This window comes from Psammomys obesus, unplaced genomic scaffold (assembly GCF_907164565.1).
Source record: "Psammomys obesus unplaced genomic scaffold, mPsaObe1.curated_primary_1811, whole genome shotgun sequence".
Taxonomy (NCBI): Eukaryota; Metazoa; Chordata; class Mammalia; order Rodentia; family Muridae; genus Psammomys; species Psammomys obesus.
In genome coordinates, this window is record NW_026596091.1 from 1,026,493 (window position 1) to 1,048,569 (window position 22,077).

General features: G+C 44.1%; 1 protein-coding gene across 2 annotated transcripts in view; it reads right to left on the reverse strand.

Annotated features, from left to right (window-relative positions):
• The window catches only part of Abtb3 (ankyrin repeat and BTB domain containing 3), a 270,263-nt gene that overhangs the window by 229,919 nt on the left and 18,267 nt on the right, over positions 1-22,077 (reverse strand). The gene's annotated exons all lie outside the window — the stretch shown is intronic.

A 22,077-nucleotide genomic window follows, 5' to 3' on the forward strand; every position in this document is an offset into this window, starting at 1 on the left:
GTTCTCCATGACTCCTTCATGCCTTTTAAACAAATACCACCTGGGACACTTTTACACATGACCAACTTTGGCTGCCAGCATGAGGTATAATAACCTTGGCTGCCTCTGCCACACAGTTTCTGTGTGCTGGCTCTGAAGAAACATGTCCCAGATTTCACTTTAGTGATACTGCTCTCTTCTTAATTACTGCTAATTTCTCAGCTCCAATTAACCAGCATCAATTGTAAAGCAATGGTTTTACTACAGGAGTGCTGCTTTCTTGTTATGCACAGCTTATTCTTTAGCCCCAGCTGACCAGAATCACAGAGTTTTAGTTCAAAATATCAACCGGCCCAACAGAGTTTTGCTTTCCTCTGAGACATCACCCAGGCCTGCAGTGTCTACACTGCTCTCGGCATTATCCTGTAATCTTCCAAGTTCTCACAATAGCGCCCAAACTTTGAATAGTCAATGGCTTGTCTAGCCTATAGTTCCAAAATCCTTCCACAGTCCTCCTAAAAACACATGGTCAAGTCTATCAAAGCAAAACCACACTACTTGCTACCAATTTCTATCTGAGGGTTATCATTGCTGTGATGAAACACCATGACCAAAGCAGCCGAGGGAGGAAAGAATTTATTTGACTTAAATTTCTACATCACTACTCATCATCAAAGGAAGTCAGGACAGAAACGAGGAGGCAGGAGCTGTTGCAGAGACCATGAAGGAGAGTTGATTACTGGCTTGCTCCTCTTGTGTTGCTTAGCCTGCTTTCTTATAGAACCCGGGACCACCAGCCCAGGAATGACACCACCCACAATGGGATGGGCTCTTCTCCATCAATCACAAATAAGAAAATACTCTAATCTTATGGAGGCATTTTTTTTTTTAACTGAGGCTCTCTCCTATCTGATGCCTCTAGATTTCATCAGGTTGGTAGCATAGCCAACATACCCCAACTATCAGTTTTCAGATCCTCGGGTGAGCTCTGTGTCAAGGAAAACTGTTATATTCTTACTTTACAGACTGGAAACTAATACACAGAAGATTTATATAACTTGTCAAAGCCACAAAGCTCATGAAAGAGCCAACTGTGAACCTCAAGAAAGCAGACCCCAGAACCCTTTTATTCAGCCAGTGCTCAGTGTTGTGTATGTATGTTCATGAGTATATGCACGCATGTGGAGGCCTGAGGTGATGTGAGTTGTCTTCTTCAATAACTTTCCACCTTACATAATAAGGCAGGGCCTTTGTCTGAACCCAGAGCTTGCCCTTAAGGCTGCCTTACCCTGAAGATTTACTGTCTCTCCCTCCTTAGTGCTGGGGTTATAGTTGGCCACCGCACCCACCTGGCTTTTACATGGATTCTTGAAATCCCAACACCAGTCCTCAAGTTTGCATGGTCAGTGCTGTAGTGACTGAGCGATCTGTCCAGCCTAGAAGTCATGTTTTTAATGTCACCTGCTAAATGTGTACCATCTGAAATGGACCAGAGCCCCAGGCAAACACGGGGCAGCACCATCTCAAAGTCCATGGGACATCTTTTGGTGTGTAGGCACTGTTCATTAGATCAAGTCCAAACTAAAGACAAACAAGCTTCCATAAAACACAAACTACTTTGGCAGGGCCAGCCCCCAGCAACAGTAGCTTGCTATGTGCCAGACACTGTTTGAAGAAATGCTCCACATCTATTGTAGACAAATTACAGCTCCCCAATATTCTTAGTTTTCTTGTTCTTTTGTGCTTTTCCTACCAGTTCAAATTTACTTTAGCTGATGATTTGCAAACAGTGATTTGAGTCACCATCTTTGGAAGCTGTGATTAGCCAGGAGATAATGCTCCATTGTCTATCTTCCTGGTCATACATAACAAGAAAGGGAAAATGTTGGCAAGAAGGAGCTATGAAGTTGGAGCATCTTGACATACACTGAGCTCCCTGATAACCAGGAGCAATTGCTGAGCCTTCACCCAGCTCTGCAAAGGAATTACATCAATAAAAATTCAAGCTCCATTGTAGAAAAGCTCTGTTTTGGAATTTGTCTGTTACTGCAACATCAACTAGCTCATCCTGACCAACAGTTGTCAGCTCCTAACATCAACTGGATAATGAAAATGCTATTATTATCAATACACAGGTAAGAAACTAGCACAAAGAAGTGTCAACAGCTAGCCAAAGATCACAGTTCATTCAGAGTAGAGACAACTGTGAACCTCAAGAATCGGGACCTCAGAACCTCTGCTTGGATGTAGCCCATGGTAGCTCAGTATCTAAGTGGGTACCCTAGTAAGGGGAAGAGGGACCATTTCTGACATGAACTCAATGGCTGGCTCTTTGACACCCCCACCCCCCGAGGGAGGAGCAGCCCTGCTAGGCCACAGAGGAAGACTTTGCAGCCAGTCCTGAAGATACCTGATAAATCAGGGTCAGATGAAAGGGGAGGAGGTCCTCCCCTATCAGTGGACTTGGAAAGGGGCAGGGAGGAGATAAGGGAGGGAGGATGGGATTGGGAGGGATTGAGGGAGCGGGATACAGCTGGGATACAAAGTTAATAAACTGTAACTAATATTAAAAAAAAGAAATTGGGACCCCAGAATCCTTACTCTTACCCTGTATTCTACATTTTCTCACCTACATTTTTAACCTATCAGAAATACTAATGCATAAATATCAAGCTCCACAAATTTCTCAGTGTACCTTAGCCAATGTATACAGAATAAGACAATCGTAACAACATATAATTAAGAAACACCAAAATCACTTGCTTTACAAAGGGAAACACAGCTTAGTTTCAGCTTACAAGATAATTAAAAGTGGAAATGGGTCCTAACTTGTTTCTTGTTTTCTTCTTCTTCTGGTGTCCATCCTCTTTGCCTTTTGGAGTGGGGACCGAGCATTTTAGCCAGAGTCTTCCCTCTTGATTAGTTTCTCTAGGTGTACAGATTTTAGTAGGTTTATCCCATATTATATGTCTGTATGAATGGTATACCGTGTATGTCTTTCTGTTTCTGGGATAGCTCACTCAGGATGATCCTTTCCAGATCCCACCATTTACCTGCAAATTTCATGATTTCCTTGTTTTTCATTGCTGAGTAATACTCCATTGTATAGATGTACCACAATTTCTGCATCCATTCTTCAGTTGAGGGGCATCTGGGTTGCTTCCAGCTTCTGGCTATTACAAATAAAGCTGCTACAAACATGATTGAGCAAATGTCCTAATTGTGTACTTGAGCCGCTTTTGGATATATGCCTAGGAGTGGTATAGCTGGATCTTGAGGAAGCGCTATTCCTAGTTGTCTGAGAAAGTGCCAGATTGATTTCCAGAGTGGTTATACCAGTTTACATTCCCACCAGTATTAGAGGAGGGTTCCCCTTTCTCCACAACCTCTCCAGCATGTGTTGTCACTTGAGTTCTTGATCTTAACCATTTGATGGCTGTAATGTGAAATCTCAGGGTTGTTTTGATTTGCATTTCCCTGATGACTAATAACGTTGAGCATTTTTTTAATTTATTATTTTTTTATTAATTACACTTTATTCACTTTGTATCCCCCCATAAGACCCTCCCTCCTCCCCTCCCTATCCTACCCTCCCACCCCCTTCTTCAAGCATGCCCTTCCCCAAATCTTCTGATAGGGGAGGTCCTCCTCTCCTTCCTTCTGATCTTAGTCTATCAGATCTCATCAGGAGTGGCTGCATTGTCATCTTCTGTGGCCTGGTAAGGCTGCTCCCCCCTCAGGGGGAGGTGATCAAAGAGCAGGCTAATCAAATTATGTCAGAGGCAGTCCCTCTTCCCATTACTATGTAACCCACTTGTACACTAAACTACCATGGGCCCATCTGTGCAGGGGTTCTAGGTTATCTCCATGCATGGTACTTGGTTGGAGTATGAGTCTCTGGGAAGACCCCTGTGTTCAAATTTCTGTTCTGTTGCTCTCCTTGTGGAGTTCCTGCGTTGAGCATTTCATTGTTTCTCTGACATTTGATATTCCTCTATCAAGAATTCTCTATTTAGCTCTGTTCCCCATGGATTACTTGATTTGTTGTTTTTCAACTTCTTTAGTTCTTTATATATACTGGATATTAGCCTTCTATCAGACAGAGGGTTGGTGAAGATTCTTTCCCAATCTGTAGACAGTCGTTTTGTTTTGATGACGGTGTCCTTTGCTTTACAGAAGCTTTTCAGTTTCATGAGGTCCCATTTATTGATTGTTCATCTTAGAGCCTGTGCTGTTGGTGTTCTGTTCAGGAAGTTGTCTCCTGTACCAATGAGTTCTAGGGTCTTCCCCACTTTTTTTTCTAACTGATTTAATGTGTCTGGTTTTATGTTGAGGTCTTTGATCCACTTGGACTTAATTTTGTTCAGGATGATATGTATGGATCTATTTGCATCTTTCTACATGTAGACATCCAATTAGACCAGCACCATTTGTTGAAGATGCTACCTTTTTTCCATTGTATGATTTTGGCATCTCCTCCCACAGAGGGCCTCTGAAAGGCTCTGCCCTGCAGACTACCAAAGCAGATGTTGAGACTTATGGCCAAACTTTGGGCAGAATGCAGGGAATCTTATGAAAGAAGTGGGAAATAATAGTAAGATATGGAGAGGACAGGTGGTCCACAAGGAGAGAAACAGAACCAAAAAATTTGAGCATAGGGGTCTTTCCTGAGACTGATACTCCAACCAAGTACCATGCATGGAGATAACCTAGAACCCCTGCACAGATGTAGCCCATGGCAGTCAGTGTCCAAGTGGGTTCCATAGTAATGGGAACAGGGACTGCTTCTGACATGAACTGATTGGCCTGCTCTTTGATCACCTCCCCCTGAGGGGGGAGCAGCCTTACCAGGACATAGAGGAAGACATTGCAGCCATTCCTGATGAGACCTGACAGACTAGGATCAGAAGGAGGAAAAAGAAACCCTCCCCCACCAGTGGACTTGGGGAGGGGAGTGGGAGGAGAAGGGGAAGGAAGGGAGGGGTTAGGAGGGAAGGAGAGAGGGAACTAGAGGGGGGATACAAAGTAAATAAAGTATAATTTAAAAAAGTGGAAATGGGTCATAACCAAGGGGAATGTTCTCTAGGTAGTTCCTTGAACAATGGGAAGCCACTTAAACATTTGGCTGTTTTTTTTACACAAATCCTTAGTGTGTACACTAAAAAGCAATAGATAATTAATAGCATAAAGACTGTTATTCCCCCTCCCAAAGTATATGCTTTCTAATAAAAAATTGCTTCTTGAGCTAGGGAGATGATGGCTCAGTCGACGAGCCGGACAACCTGAGCTCAATCTGCAGACCCCACATACTGGAAAGACAAAACCTATTAGCACAGGTTACCTCACACACACACACACACACACACACACAATGTGGCGTGAGAGTACCCCCACACCCAAATAAGTAAATTAAACTTTTTTTAACTTATTTACTGTGTGCTTCCTAAATCAAAGTAGAATCTTAATGAATTAATCCAATATTTGAGTCAAAATGTAGTCTTTGAAAATTTTACTTGAACTTGAGTGAACTTGAGTGTCTCTCTCCATCTCCTTGTCACTGTCCTCTGCTGTGTGGTCCATCATAATTACTGCTTGTGATAATTGGGGACATTTGGTGAAGTGGTTCTTTCAGAAGCAATTAATGACCACTCAGAGGAGTAGGGCAGGTCTGAAGGTCAGCCCCAGAGCCACAAGGGAAGGCCAGTGTTAGTTCAAGCTGGGAGTGCAGACAATCTGGCAGGCCTGCTTGTTTGCTGGCTCTTTCTCTAGTATAAAGCCTTCAAGTCTTTCAAAAGTCAGTGGCACTGAAGAGAGAAGGCAGATTAGTCTTGGAAAAGAGCCTTTTAAGTTGGGTATCTGAACTGAAAGTTCAAGTTCTTCACCTCCTAGCTTGGAGATTTGGGGGCAGAAGACCAGTTTTAAAGCCTCCGTTCCACATCTATGAGATGGGAGTGGACACAATGTCTATTATTAGGAGAGTCAAAAGATAAGGCACACACAGAAAGCCTAGGATAATACTCAGCTCTAAGTAGCTTTAATTTTACAGTTATCACTAAAGAATGTGATTCCCCTCTCCTAGTGTACACAGATTTATGGGTATACCCACTTCTCTAACACCCATATCATTCTAGGTTTTAGATTTACTATTTTTTAAATTATATGTGTATGAGTGTTTTACTTACACGCATAGTTATGTACTACTGTGTGCTTGGTGCCTGTGGCAGCCAGAAGAGTGTGTTAGATTCCTTGGAACTGGAATTACAGATGATTGTGAGCCATCATGTGGGTGCAAGGAATCAAACATAGGTCCTCTGAAAGAGCAGCCACTGCTCTTAACCTCCAGTCCTTCTCTCCAGCTTGTCCTCCCCACAAAGTCCCCACCCCTGCATTTCTTTACACCACATTTACTCCTTCCTTGGGGAGGTGGGATGATTCATCTGATTCCTGAATTTGGGAGGAAGAGCAAGGTAGGCACAGCTCAGCCCTTACCTTGTTTCCTCCTTGGGAACCCCATCACGGTCACACTTTACAGGGCAAAGGACTGCAGTTTCCTATCATAGCCAAGAGAGGTACTTACACCAACCAGCTCTATCTCAGGCTGCAGTATTAGGAGCCACTTCTATGGGCATTTAGCTACTGCTGTAGCCAAATTATTACAGACAAATCATTATATACAATGAACACATGTCTCCTAGACCGGTAGGTGAAGTCCAAAGCTCAGCCTGCCAACAGACCTAGGATCTGGAGAGGGTACCCTTCTCGGTTCACTGACAGCTCTTATCATAGTGTCTCACAAAGAATACATGGCAAGGTTCTCTTGAGGTCTTCTTCATCAAAGTATCTTATCTCATTCATGAGGACACCACTTTTATGACTTATGACATTTCACAGGCCTCAACTGGAGAACAATCCAGTATAGGAATGTTGAGTTGTGGGAGGATAATCAATCTATACGAATCTATAGCTTCCTGAATGTATAGCAGCTGCATTCTCCCAAACTAGTGCTTAGTGGTGATAACAGTATGCACTGATCCCCACCTGCCAGTTACCTTACCAACTTCAGAACCAGTGTATGGAAGGCACTCCTGTTGGCCCAGCTCTCTGAGATGGAGATCTGCGATGAAGATCGCAACCATTGCAATCTTTCTGGGAAGCATTCAAGGCTCTTTGTGAGCTGGATGGTTGGCTCTTGTGGTTGCATACTGAGGACTTTAGCCTTGGGATATAAACAACTATATATAAAGAGTTATACTTCGTGGTGATCCATTTCAGAGTTCTTTTTATTATCAACAATAAAATATTTCTTATTATTAATAAGAAGAAACGATAATCACTCAAAATTTTCAGTAGAGAATTGACCATAAGATTGAACATCATGTATTCATGTTTAGTAATGCCATCAAAGACTATGACAACACATGATGACATTCATGATATAAGTGGGAAAATAAAGAGACAGAGCATTATGTGCAGTAATTCCATTTGGGGAAAAATTTAAATGCAAGAAAACCCCTGGAAAGGTTACTTCAAATTGTCAACCCTTTTTAAAAAATCTCTTGATGGTGGGCCATGAATATATTTTCTTCAATTGCTTCTGTAAATAATATAAATTTTCTCTCATATGGAAGGCTATAGAAGTAGAAAATGGGGATATTTTTAAATGCCAGATGCCTGGCAACCAACGTTGAGAACACCTTGTCTTTTTGTGGGCCTGCATCTCACAGGAAATAGGCCCTGCTGGGTAAACAGGACCAGGCTCAGATAAGTCAGTGCCCTCCTTGACTTCACTGTGTTAGAGCCTGGCTTTTTCAGGCCCTGCTCTGATTAAAGTCAGAAAAGGGTGCTTGTACAGCCTGGGACCATGATGGAACACGCAGGGAGGGGAGACTAGTAAGCAAAGCAAGTTTAGACAGCCTAAAACAATATTCTTAACACCGACTCCGAGGGTGACTCCATTGCATGGCATGAATCTGGCCTAAGACACGACTTTACTATATCACATCCTCATACTTTTCCAACTGGCTGGGCTACAGATAAACAAAGCTCATGGAGCGCCCCAGATACCCATTCCCTAATCCTTGATAGCCTCTGATGCACTGTTTCTTCTCTCATCCCTTCCACCTTCCATCTCTTTATGTTGGACTCCTATTCACACCATAAAGTACAATTCAATCGCCACTTTCTCTGGGATGTTTGGATGGTCAATACTGATTGCCAAGTAGACAGCCTGTTGCCATGACTGAAAGGGATTATCTAGATTAGCTTAATCAAGGTGAGGTGAGAAGACCAACTCTAAATGTGGGTGACACCATTCTGTGGGCTAGGGTCCTGGACTGCGTAAAAAAAGGAGAAAGCAGCTGGATATGAGCATCTATTATCACTCTCTACTTGGAATGCCTGAAAAGTGATCAACCATCATGTACTCCGGCTACCATGCCTTCCCCACAGGATGGAGTTCTCAACCTGTCATCTAAAACAAATTCTTCTCCTTTAAATTGCTTCTTTCCAGGTATTTGGTCACACTAATGAAGAAAGTAACTAATATAGGAGCCTTCAATTATCTTCATTCCTGGGGCACATCTTGCAGACTCTGCCTACAGCAGTACCTATACATCATGACAACGATCTAGATGTTTCACTAGGTTCTCTACCAGTATATAGGATTGTACTTTGAGAGTAGAGGCTACCTTTTATCAGTGGCTTCTTTGTAGAGAGAGATACAAAGTCCTAAGTGACATTCAGGTGAGTCTGGTAGCAGGCCATAGTGCCCACCACCTTCCCAAACCTTTTATTTTAATGGGGCATCATGAAGATGCTGCCAACCCTACCACAACGTTTTGCTATATCACTGGTACCCCAACATCTGGAGAGCAGGAGGCTCTCTGAGAATCCAAGGCTCTGAGCCTGTAAACAGTCTGCATTTGAGTGGGCATACAGAATCAGGAAGGCCTGTAGCCACCCACAGGATCTAATTAGCCTCATCTCCCATTTGCAGACCTAAGTCTTCCTACCCTCAAATGAGAGGCCTGGCTCACGTGTCCCAAGGGCCTCCTCACACTGACCACCAACGAATCCACCCGTGGGCCTGTACTCACTCATTCTGCTTACCACAGTTGTCACCTGACCTCGCTTTGAGCACAGGCAGGGTATCTGGCTTCTTTATTAGTCTGAATGTCAATGTCCAGACTCTGAGATGATGGCATTTATTGGGATCAGGAGGTCAGGTCAACAATGATGGAGCATTCCAGGTCCTTCCATCTTGGACCACACCAGCAGCTACACAGGAGGAGTGAGCGAGCAGACCTGGCCAGGAGTCTAACAGTAATATCTTTCACTTTCTAGAGGACATCACAGTCCTAAAAGAGACTGTGGGCTTTATTCAGTGGGTTTGGAGTACTTTAGGTACCAAACTTAGGGAGTCATTAAGTGGGTCAAGATTCTAAAACCTTTCTAAAATCTGGCCACATCCCATAACCTTAATCATATTACTTGTTATTGGTTTAAACCATTGCTTTATTAAGGCCCAAATCAGTGCCTCCCTGACTGAGGGTTCATGTTCACTGCCTGAGGGCTCCCACATCCATGCAAGATGGTTCCTGCATCTCTGCCTGAGAGTTCCTGCATCTCTGTCTGAGAACTCCTTCATCCCTTCCCGGGGTCTCTTACATCCATGCCGGAGGGTTCCCTCATCCCTGCCTCAGGGCTCTGGCACACACACTCTTCCTCCTGCTCAGAAGGCCCTTATCACTGTGTGTACAACTCTTTTTCTGACTTTGGAGAGCTTCTACAGTATTATTCATTTAGTGATGCTCTCTCCTACTACCCCAGCTAGCATAAAAATCTCCATCATTTATTACTCTCATTCCTGGCTTTTGTTCTTCTCTGTAACACATACCCCCACCTAACATACTCTATATTTTATATTAAGAATTGAACTCACATCTTTCTTCTCTCCAGGAGAATGCCACCATCATTGAGGGAAGGAAATTTTGTTTGTACTATTTACTTGTAGATCTCAAAACAGTGCCAGATACAATAATATCTGTGGGAGGAAAAGAGGGGGGGGATGGAGGAGGGAGCAAAGAGAAGATGTGAGAGAAGGAAGGAATTCTGAAGAAATGCAGTTTTCAATATAGCATGAGGTAGAGGATCAACAACTTTCTTATTCTTCACAACAGAGCTTTAAAGGCTGAGATCCACCAGCTGCCTCTTTCCATTAGACCCTGGCAGGGTGGGAACCCTGTTGCCAAGCTATAGGAGCTGAGTTCTTTTGAACGGTGTGAGCTAACACTGAGCTGAGGTTGTCAACATCAACTCAGAGATTAGATTTCAGACTCATTGTCCAGAATGATCCGATCTGAAACATTAAAGCACCAGGTGCATGAGCCCCATGCCTGGCACACAGTAGATCCTCAATAAGCTCTGTTGATTGGGTTCCTGACAGATCTTACTCACCCACTGTTCTGGACTTCTGCTGCTGCCCCGAGAGGAGAGCCCCAGGTCTCTGGGAGAGGAGGCAGGTAGTGGGACACAGGGCTGGAATCCTTTCAGCTAAAGAAGTGACTGATCTCATCACTTTGGGGTCACCATGGCTGTAAGTATTGTCATAATATGACAGTGTCCACAGTCCCAAATACCAACATCAGAAATGGTTCTCATGGAGAATGTCAGTCCCTATTTTCGCTACAGCCATGAGAAACCTTACGCTGGGGCGGTAGCTCGGCTGGTAAAGTGCTCCCCATGCAGGCACAAGGAGCTGAGCTCGATCCCCAGGACTCATGTAGTGGGTGCCCTTGTAATCCAAGTGCTGGGGAGGTGGAGACCAGTGGATCTCTGGAGCTCACTGGCCACGGAGCCCAACCTGCTTAGTAAGGTCTGAACAAGTCAGAATAGCTTCTACACACACACACACACACACACACACACACACACACACACACACTTTCACACACGTACACACACGCATACACACACACATATACATACACACATACACACAGGCACGTGCACACGTGCACACGCACATACACGCATCCTAGGCATTCCTCTCGGCCAGCCTCCTCATGTATCAGTGGGCATGAACAGTGCTCCTTTCTCCTCTCCATCAGCAAAGGTAATTATTAATCTTTCATCTTGTTAAAACTTTCCCATTCTGAGCATGTGCCGACCAAACACTATGCTACATGGTGATGGAGGGAGGGACAGACTCATAGACAGGTCACTATATACCACAATGTACCATCTCCCAGCCTCGGCCTACCTACACCCACAGATGTGAGTAGGTCTAGGTAATCCATGGATAAACACTTTAATTTTGATTATGCATATTTTTATGTTCTAACTGCAAACATGACTAGCCTGTCAGACACTTTGTGTCACAAGCTTTGGGTAGGAAACTTTATGCTAAGCAAAAAACAAAAACAAAAAACAAAAAAATAATGTTAGACAATTCATAGTTCAAATGACAAAAGACTCTCATGAGGAGTTACACAGATGATAAAGGCCTACGACAGACTGGCAGTATTGCCCACCAGCAATATCACTGTAAAAAGCTGATTTTGGTTACTGTCTACCGTGAAGGTTCTGATCTGGGCTGGTACAAATCCATTATTATTTTTATTATTGCTCTATTGTATTCCCCCTGTGCCTGTAATAGAAAGCTCAAGAAGCGCTTCATTGGAGGAAGAAAATAGAGTTCTGAGCTCCAAGTTAAGCAGCCTGTGGTGAGAAGATGAAAATAGATAACAGGATAAGAACATGGCTTTGTGTGTGTCAGCCCAAGGAGCTGCTTGGTTCCCTGGTGAGAAGGCAGACAGCTGGACAGCGATACCCAGGCCTCCCAGGCACCAGCTGTCCCAGGCAGTCCACACCCCACCTGCCGCAACAGGCTGCAGTCTGCACACTGCCCTCTGTGCGTGCATGCCATTTACAGCACAGAAAGTCTAAACCCATAGGGGTGCTGGCTCTCAGGCCGTAGGCCCAGAACTGCAACTCAGGAGCCCATAAGAACACATTGGCAGCTTGAAAAGCTCCTGACTAGGGAGAGGGCTTGGTCTCTGATTTATGTGTGTGATGAGCAGGCACCCCTGGGATGGTACATCCAGAAATCCAGTGCTACTCAGCAATCAAAGGCAAGACTATCCTCCAATGCTTTGAGAAAGCCTCTGCCAGCTGGAATGAGTGCAGCGTGACTTCTCCTAGGGAGACATGGACAAGTGAACAGTCAGCCCACGTAGGGTGCCAGTGACAGACCAAAGAAATGATTCCTGTTGCTGAAGTATTTTCCCACCTCACTGAGTTACAGGAGGGAACGAGAAGCCCGTGTTTACATACACAGGCCACTGTGAAGCCCTGTGCTCTGATTTGTTCACTTCTTTGCATGCCCATGGTCCTCACAGAACTCTTGTCTCCTCCACTGACTCCAAGCCTTTGACTGCTAGTATTCCCCACTCCTTCCTGCCATAAACTCCGGAAGCAACTTAAAAGTATAAATCCACTTGCACTATCTGATATCCACAATAGCACAGCCCAAATCTCCTTGATAGAATGGTAGCCGAGGTACACCCAGGACCCACATTACCTTTGTTGGGTAATCTTATGCAAGATACAACCTGGATGACCAATTAGAAAAGCTTTATCTGTCCTGTCTGCCCACTGCTCCAATAACAAACAAGCACCAAAGTCTTCTGAGGAGCTTCACAGTGAAGCACAAACATATATATATTACCCTCTTCCCCAAATGCCAAGCTCTGCCCAGGCTAGAAGAGGCTACTTACTAACCAACCATTGCATTAACATCTGAAGTGCATAATCGATACAAATTAATTGAACAAATGAAGATGCAAGGGAATGGAACAAAAGGACAGCCATGATGGGACACACCAAAGTTTAAATCTTCCTAATTCTGCCTGACTCATCATTCTATCAAGGAGGAGACTCCCATGACTCCCACTCAGTTGGTGATGGAGAGAGGAACTGGAAACAAGGCCAATCCTCCACCCGCTACAGCCATTGGAAAGGGCAGTAGGAGACATTCCTTGGGGGTCTTTGGGCAAATACACGACCCCGGCCTCACAGGGAAACAGAATTTTGAATGATCTTCTTAATACCAGAGAAATGCAGGTATCACAAAAAGGAAACCAATGAGTCCCCACCCCCAAATTCATTTTATATTTAAGTAGCCTATAGAACATAAAAATTGTCTGTTTCTGGGTCAACAAAGGTCACCCTTTGCTTAGAGAAGAAAATAGCGCTCATGTTCACAGATGGATGACTAAATGGAAAAGCAAATCTGGGATGTCTATGCTCTGTGACATATGTATGTGCTCCCCATCACATGGTCATGGCAGGAGGAGAGGATATTGGACAAGGCTGCCAGGAATCAGTCAGAGTAAACTAGGATTTGTCTTAAGAACTCAAATGAAGATAGATGAGACAGATGTGTGTGTGTCCCAGCTCTCCGTGTGAACTGGGGTCACACAACTCTGCTGCTGTGTTCATTTATGCCCTGGTTTTCAGCCTTCCTAACACTGTGACCCGTTAGTATAGTTTCCTATGTTGTGGTGACCCTCAACCATAAAATTATTTCATTGTTACTTCATAACTATAAATTTGCTACTGTTATGAATCATATTATAAATATCTAATATGTGACCACAGAGGGGTCACAACCCACAGGTTGAGAACCACTGAATTGCATGGCTTCCTTTAAAGCATGCATTTCTCAAAGTAGGAGACGTAGATGTGCTGGGAGTAGAACCTAAGAGTGTTCTACCACTAAACTACAACCCTAGCCATTTTTTTTAAGGTTTGCAGCTAAAAGCCAGGATGTGCTTAGAACAGAATGCCTGTAAAATGTAATATTCAGGACACAATAAAAAGAATTTCTTGCTTATGTGATGCTTAGACTTAATCAGCACCATGTCTTTTTATTTGTCAAGTCTGGTGAACTTATCTCTGGATAGCCATTTTACAGTAGGAGAAACAAAGATTCAAAGTCAAATAAGTGGTTGCAATGCTGAAGATGAAGGGGGAGAGGGAAACCTTATCCACTGCTTTGGTTGTGTGTGCTGTGTGCATGGAGAATGAATTTGAGAAGGTGAGTAGCCAGGGAACCTTCCCGAAGCTTACCTCTGAGTCACCATTCCCTCTGGGAAGCCCAGCACACTTCCTTATTAGTGAAATCACTCACTGAGCTGATGCTGTCCCACATTCTGCTGGAGAGAGATACAGTTGCTGGAGGACAACTCAGCAACAATGCGAAGAGGCCAGAATCTCCATTAAAAAAACAAGCTGAGTGCCAGAAACCACAGTAGGGAAGGCAGCTAACATGGCAGGCTGCTGCCCCTGCAGCATCATCTGGAACTCAGGGCTCAAAGGCTGACCATATACCCCCTACAGCCACCCTTAGATCAGCTGTAGGCCAAGGGTGCTAAATAGGTGAGACCTACCCCTACTCTAGCCTCAGGAACTTGGGGAGCCCACAGCTTAACAAAACACAGGTTCCCAAAGGACCCACACCCAAGAAAAAGGTGAGTCACAACACACTAGTACCAAAGTCTTTCCTCTGATCGTCCCCTCTTCCTGGAATCCTCCCCTAGATGATCTTATTTCTGCTAAATGTCACCCTTCTAGAGAGCTGCCTTCCCCAAGCTATGTTCTCTACAACAGCATGCCCAACTTGGCATGGTGGCTCAACACCCATACTGTCAGCACTTAGGAGTCTAAGGCAGAATAGCTGATATGAGCCCGAGGCCAGCCTGCATGACAGAGGGAGACCCTTTCTCAAACAATAAAATAAAATCAAGAGGAAATCTAGAAGTGGCCTTGGCTTTGTTCCTTTACTGCTTGCTATTGCCATCATGTCCCTGCCATGATGAACTATATCCCCTCCATAATGCCCGAGAGGTCCTAAGCTCAGAACAATATTAAGAGACGATCAAGCCAAGTATCTCACCTCTGGGAGCTAGCTACACCAGGATAACCCACCTGGAACAATACAGGACCATGTATTTCCTGGATTTTGCAGCTTTGGGAGCCACTGATTGGCATAATGAAGTTACTTTTGTTCAAACATTGTATTTTCAACATCCTGTAAGCATAGTGTCTTCTAGGATTGAGCAGGTCCAGGCTAAACCCTGTGTGAGGTGGGGATTCCAGCCAGTTCCTACACTAGTGAGTCCAGTGGTCCCTCTTAGGCAAAGCTATGCCTCAACAGCAGGAACTTATAAAACCCTTCCCCAAAGATTTCTGGACCACTCCTCTTGGGAAACATTTGATGCATGATGAGAAAGGCTTCAAAAATAACAAATGAGAGAAATCAACTGAAAGAGAGGAAAGCTGGACAGCACACACACACTCACACACACACAAACGCACACATACCACACCACCACCACCACCATCACCATGAACAACAACTAGGCCAGCTAACAGATAGCGCAAGCGAAAACACAAATGATCTCAAAAGTCTGTGGTATGTTATTTAACCAAAGAAGGCACCTTATGTGACAAAACAAACCCCATTCTTCATACAGCACCGTGGTTTCGTTCACAGCTGTCCTCTAGCTCTGGCCCACTTCCTCCCTCAGAAGTGTATTCTTTCAGAATTAGACTGCTTCTGCCTCAGAGGAAAAGAAAATGAAAGAAAAAGTAAAAGAAAGAAAAAAGCCATCTCTTACCATGTAGGTCTACTTGAAATGACATCCCATATTGAAACATTAGTTTTCTAGCCTCCATCATAAGGTCCATGACCAGGTCTCTCTGAATGCTTTTCTTCCTTCATCATTTAAAATATTGTCTGGCAGAAATGAGGCATTCAGGATATATTAACTGGAAGGCTGGAGAGCTCTAAAAATATAAATATAAATGTATATATACTGTATTTGGCTACAGATACATACATACCTATGGATTTGCATATATGTCTGTGTACATATGTCAACACATGCACCCATACATACACACTGAATATACATATGTAAACATAAACTCAATTACAATTAAGTGTAAACAATGACATATAAGAGAAGGCTTTCTGGGTAAAACTCCCATGAGGACACCCCCCCATACCACCCCCACCACCTACCACAACAAATATGCTGTTGCCTCTCTCTGGACTGTACAAGCTATTCCTTTTCAAAAGTCAGATCAGTTGCCTTTCTCCTAGAACGTTATGTGTCCTTTCCCCACCCAATTCAGGAGCATATTTCTTGGTCTTTGGCGTTCTCATTATTGTGGTCACTACCCTGCCTTATGACTAACTAAATAGTAAACCCCCACCCCCGTGTGTGTGTGTGCATATATGAGTTAAACTTGGGCATCATTCCTCAGGAACTACCTACTGTGTTTCTATGAAACAGTGTCTATCATTTACCAAGTAATCTAGCCTGGCTGGCCAGCAAGCCTCAGGGATCTCATCTCTGCTTCCTTGGTACTGGGATTACAAGTATATGCCACCACGCCCATCATTTTTATGTAGGTTCTGGGGGTAGAACTCAGGTCCTCATGTTTGTCTGACAAGCAAGCACTTTTGGAGTCCTCTTGGGGTTATTTATTATACAGCAATTTTTAATTGAAACCTCTTCAACGACAAAAATCCATCTTATTTAATACTGTAATTCCTAGTCTAAAACAGGGCAAAGGATCATATATGACTCAATAAATTTTAGCCACACTGAATGAGCTTATGTTAAATTAAATTAACACTCCCCAAGGCACATAGACTGCTTCAGTAAGTAAAGCCTCAACACCCCAGCTATCAGCAGAAGCAACTCCCTGGCCCCAGGGAAAATGGAAATCTTAGGGTTCCTGTAGAGATCTGCACAAGATAGCAAGCTGCTTTAAATTATAGCATTCTAGAGGGATTAGATGAAACTCCACTCACCCCCAGAAAGTTTTAAAGAATACTGTTGGCTATTACAGTCACTGCAAAACATCATATAAACACTGTTTTTGTGCCCACTCCCTGAGAGCCATGACACAGTTCCTCAGTCCTGTAAAGACAGAAGAGATGAGGACACTTACGGCAAGGGCTCAGCCAGCAGCCAGCAGCCAGCAGCCAGCAGCCAGCAGCCAGAAGCCAAGGGCTCTGCCTCCAGTAAAAGCTGTACTGTTTATTAGCTATAAAGAAGAGCAGCCTAATGTGAAGGACCCATAGTCTCTGGTTCCTGAGACATCTGACTTCTGAATGCCTCCTCTGTCTACCACAAAAGTCTGTGTCCTGATCAAGGGTGCCTCTCCTCACAGGCCCCTGATCTTCCTCCAGTGAGGTTCTGCCGCAATGTTCTCTAAGTTTTAGCCTTTGCCCAAATCCAGAACTTCCATCTTCCTTGAATTCTGATGGAAAAGGATCTCAGAAAGCACCTCATTCAGCCCATAATGTAATCATCACGTGAACCTCTCCCAAGTGCAGGGGTTGAAAGGAAGGCCAGGCTCCACTCTCAGCAGCCCCAGGTGAACCTTGATTCTGCTGCTTACTGATGAAAGGGTTTCAGACATGTCTCTTAACCTCATCAGTAAATGGGGATGCTGACAGCTTGTACCTCATGAGACTAGATTACTGAAGATCAAATGAGATACTGTCTTGGGAAATGCCAGGAATATATGCAATCTGGAATGAACAAAACTCCTGCCTGAGCTCACAAAGCCCAAGAGTGTGTGGCCACCTCCTTTCTAGCTTCCCCTTCATTTTCTTCTACTCCCTGTTCCCTCTTTGCTCATGGCTCATGCTTTGTCGCTTCCCACTCCTGTCCCAAAGCCTACCCCAATGCCTGCCCAAAGTCAGCTCAAGTTTGGGAGAATAAAACATCACTAGACAATCACTGTTGTTATCATCACTCTTATTGTATCTCTAGGTTTCTCAGATTTCCTTTGGGGAGTTCAGCACCCTCTCTGTTCAATGATGTCCTGGAACAGGTGACCCTGGTTCTAGCAGCAGGAGTGTGCCCATCTGCATTCAAACTGCAACCTCAGTTTTAGAGGGGACAAATCATATTCAAAGAGTAAAATCCACCTGCAGGTATGCTTCCTTGCCCTTCATCATTCTTCATCTTGCATAAGATGTAGATGAGATTATTAAAGCTGAAGTAGCCATCTTTAGGACTATGGAGCTACCTTGAAACTGGAAACCATGAGCTAAGGATGGCAGGTCAAAACACAGAAGAAACCAAGGGTGTAGTCCAGCTCAGCTCCTAGCCATGGACCATCTATCTGCCTTGGATTATTGTAAGACAGAAATTAATTATCTACCTTGTTTAAGCCACCTTATTTTGGTTTGATGTCTGCCAAATATAAAATGGCATTGGGTTATCTAATGCATTTAAATCAAGTGTCATTATTGGTCAAGTGTGAAACATCACTCTGAAGAGTGCTTTAATTGAGAATGAGTCAGTGCTCTATGTGGCAGAATATTGATTGGGAGGCATCTTTAGTGATTGGAGAACAGGAAAGACACAGAGTAACTATAAAATCTAAACTCTCCTTTTGACAGCCTTGTGGCTTTAGGAAGAGTCAGGCATTGCCACAGCATCAAAAAGCTTCCAACAGTGTAAGATATTGGTGATTGTAGGGCCGGAAAGCCCTGCAACCCAGGATCCAGAGCAAGACTGTGGTTGAGACATGTTCAAACCCTGAATATTTCATTCTGAGACTGGCAGGAGCACACTGCTTCCTTCCTGCTCTGCGCCTGCATTTCCTGGTGCATGTCACCTTAAGACCTCCACTTCTGCCACCCTTGAGGTAGTCACATAGCTTGGTGGCCAGGTTACAGGTTAAACGTTCTCTCTTCTTACAAAGACATATCCAGCAAGCACCTAGAATTCTTCATGCAAATGAAACATTCCCAGAACCTTGGCCCCAGCCAATAGTGTACACTCACCTCAAAACCCCTACCTACTTTCCAAGGCTTATATAGCCCTTGCCCCTGATTCCCAACAAAGAGAACTGTTTCAGTGAAAACTGTCTCCAAGAAGGCTGCTTCTCTCGAACTCACACTGACAGAGATCCTGCTTAATCCTTGCCCTGGCTAAATTTCACTCCCTCCAGTCCAGCACAGTGCCTGGATACCCTAAGGGGAAAAGCAGACCCAGGGTGGCAGGCAATGCACTCCCAATACTGTTTGGATAGCAAGCAAGACAGTGGAAGTTCAGAGAAGGGAAAGAGATGCAGGCTTGAGTTGGAGAGTAAGGCTAGGAGGGCAGGAATAGAATCAGTCTACTTAGGCACCTTGGAATTAAGAATAAAGTGGGGATGATATTATCTGTTCTTGAGAAGTTGCTCTAAGGCAGGATCATGGGATTCTAGGTTGAAGAGCTTGCACTTGACCCTGATGCCATTAAGGGATGACCCAGAATGTCAGTCATGCTAGACTAGGATGGGGAGAAGGGAGAAGATTAAAGGAAGGCTCTAGTAAGAAGGCTGCCTGTGGTCTAGAGGTTCCTGGGATGTTCTGAGTAAGGGCAGGGAACAGGGCTCACTGGACAGTGTGGCTCTTGGACAGCAAGGCAGATAGAATAAGACTGGTAATAGAACCATGGGTCCTTCCATCTGAGAACCTTTCTGGAGGGACTGAGCAAGTGTGTTGTCTCCTCTTCTCTCCTATTCTTCTTCAGATGAGGACTTTGTATGTCTCATCTTCAGAACTGTCCATGTACCCACTATGCTATGTCCACCCATGTCCTTGGATTCCCATCCTGGCCAAGGGCAGGTGCTCAGAACAGTTTTACTGTTTCTCCTCAGAAGATTCCTGACTTTCACCAACACTGGACAGTTCTGCAAACACACATGGGCATGTGCAGGTTTGCAGGGGATCATTAGGAAGAGGTTTGTTCTAGTTTGTTTTTTCTGCTTGCTGTGATCAAACACCAGCAAAAAGTAACGTGGGGAAGGAAAGAATTTGTTTCAGCATATAAGCTGAAGTCCGTCATGGAGGGAAGCCAGGGCAGGACCTCAAGGCAGGAATCTGGAAGCAGGAACTGAAGCAGAGACCATGGGAGAATGATGCTGACCGACTTCCTTCTCTTGGCTCTCCTGACTACCTTCCTTATATAACCCAGGTGCACTTGCTATGGGATGGTACCACCCACAGTGGTCTGGCCTCCCCCACATCCATTAGTGATCAAGAAAACACCCTCACAGACATAAACAAAGGCCAACATGATGGAGGCAATTCTCCAGCTGAGGTTCCCTCTCCCCAGATGTGTAGAGGTAATAAATGAAGGTAACTATTGCAGGACTCAATCCTGGGAGCTCTCTGGTGAATCTTCTACAAGGGTTTTAGTGGGAGTGGAGGGTGGGAAAGGGGATCTCACCAGCTACTTGTTTTTCCTGCTCTCTACAATGGGAAGTTGGCCTGACCATGTGACTCTGAGAGCTATGTCAGGGCTCTAGTAAATTTTGAAAACAAGAAGCCACATCACAGCTTCCCTCCCCACTTCCAGGTGTTTGAGCCCAAACATCTACCAGTTAAGAACCATAGACTTCACTGAGCCATAACAGGGAGGGAGGAGGCAGAAAAGAGCTTCTGGCTCCGTTTGCTCGCAGTTTTGCACTAGCTTCTATTGACAGTTAAAGAACACAGTGTGTGAATGTGTACATACTGTGAGAATGTTGACTATGCCACAGTTTGGGAAGGAAATTCTTAGAGGAAGCTGTCTCAAGCCAGCCTCCACTGGGCTCCTTGATGTTGAAGCAAAGAACCATTTTGTTCCACAAAGCAACTTGGTTCTTGGACCCAAGAAAGGAACCAATACCTTCAATGATCATCTCTGAACACTGTTAACTGCAAAGCCAAACTCAGTAACTGCAGTGAGGTTGCCAAACTTTTAGGGTAAAATCAACAGACATCTGTAGCCACTCCATTATGTTTGGAAAAACGAAAGACTGGTTAAATTTTACTCATTTTGTATGGAATCTGAGAATTTGTGACCATGCCAGGAAAATCAGAGCCTCTTTCATCAAGCAAGAATATGCTCATGCAGTAAAATAATGCACAAATCAAAACACCACACATTTTCTTCAGTCTTCACCATGAATACAATGGGGTATGATTGTTGGCGGTGAGGGTTATGAAGACCTCAACATTTTCTTCATGGTTGTATACAAATGTTAGCCAACAAAACTCAACTTGAACAAAAACAAATAAACAAACAAAAAACAAAACAAAACCTTACAATGTATCAGTCTGGGTTCTCTAGACGAACAGAACTGATAGAACAAATCTAGAGAGAGAGAGACAAAGGGTATTTATTAGAGTTGCTTACAGACTGAGGTCCAGCAAGTCCAACAGTTGGAATCTACCAATGGAAAGTTCAATAATGTAGTAGTTGTTTGGCCCACAAGGCTGGATATCTCATCTGGCCTTCAGTATGTGCTGGAATCCTGAAGAAGTAAGTTCTACTGTCAGTGAAGGGATGGACTTGATAGAAGAGTGAAAGCAAGTAGGGCACTTCCTTTTCCACGTCCTTTATATAGGCGTCCACCAGATGGTATAGCCCAGATTAAAGGTAGATCTTCATACCTCAAAAGAGCCAGTTTAAAAGTAGGTCTTCCCACCTCAAATGGTTTAACAAACTTCTCAGAGGTGTAGTCAAGCTGACAACCAGGAACAGGCAGCAATATAGTAGTCAGACTGCAGACAACCTTTCTGGCTGACACAGGCACTTGTGTGTGCATGCTTGCACACTCATGTGTAAATGGAAACATACTACACTCACACAGAGATGTACACATGTATGTATATACTCTGGTGCATTATACACACAGACAGGAACAATGCATGTGCTAATGACTACATACAGAAGACACACACATTCATAAGCACATACACATTTACACACAAAAACCACAACACATGTGTGAAAATACATGCACACACAAAGCATGTGCATTTGCCTATATACACTGAGAGAAAATAAGCATGCACATTCATGAGTACATACTCAAGCTGACTTATTTTCTGTACTTCCCATTGTTTCCTCCAAATGGAAACCCACAGCTGTTCTTGATAGCTTCCAGGATGGCTGCACCGTCACCTGCTTCATTTGCCACAGCAAATTCCTTTTACCTTAAGGAAAACCCCATATGACTGAGAACCACAAA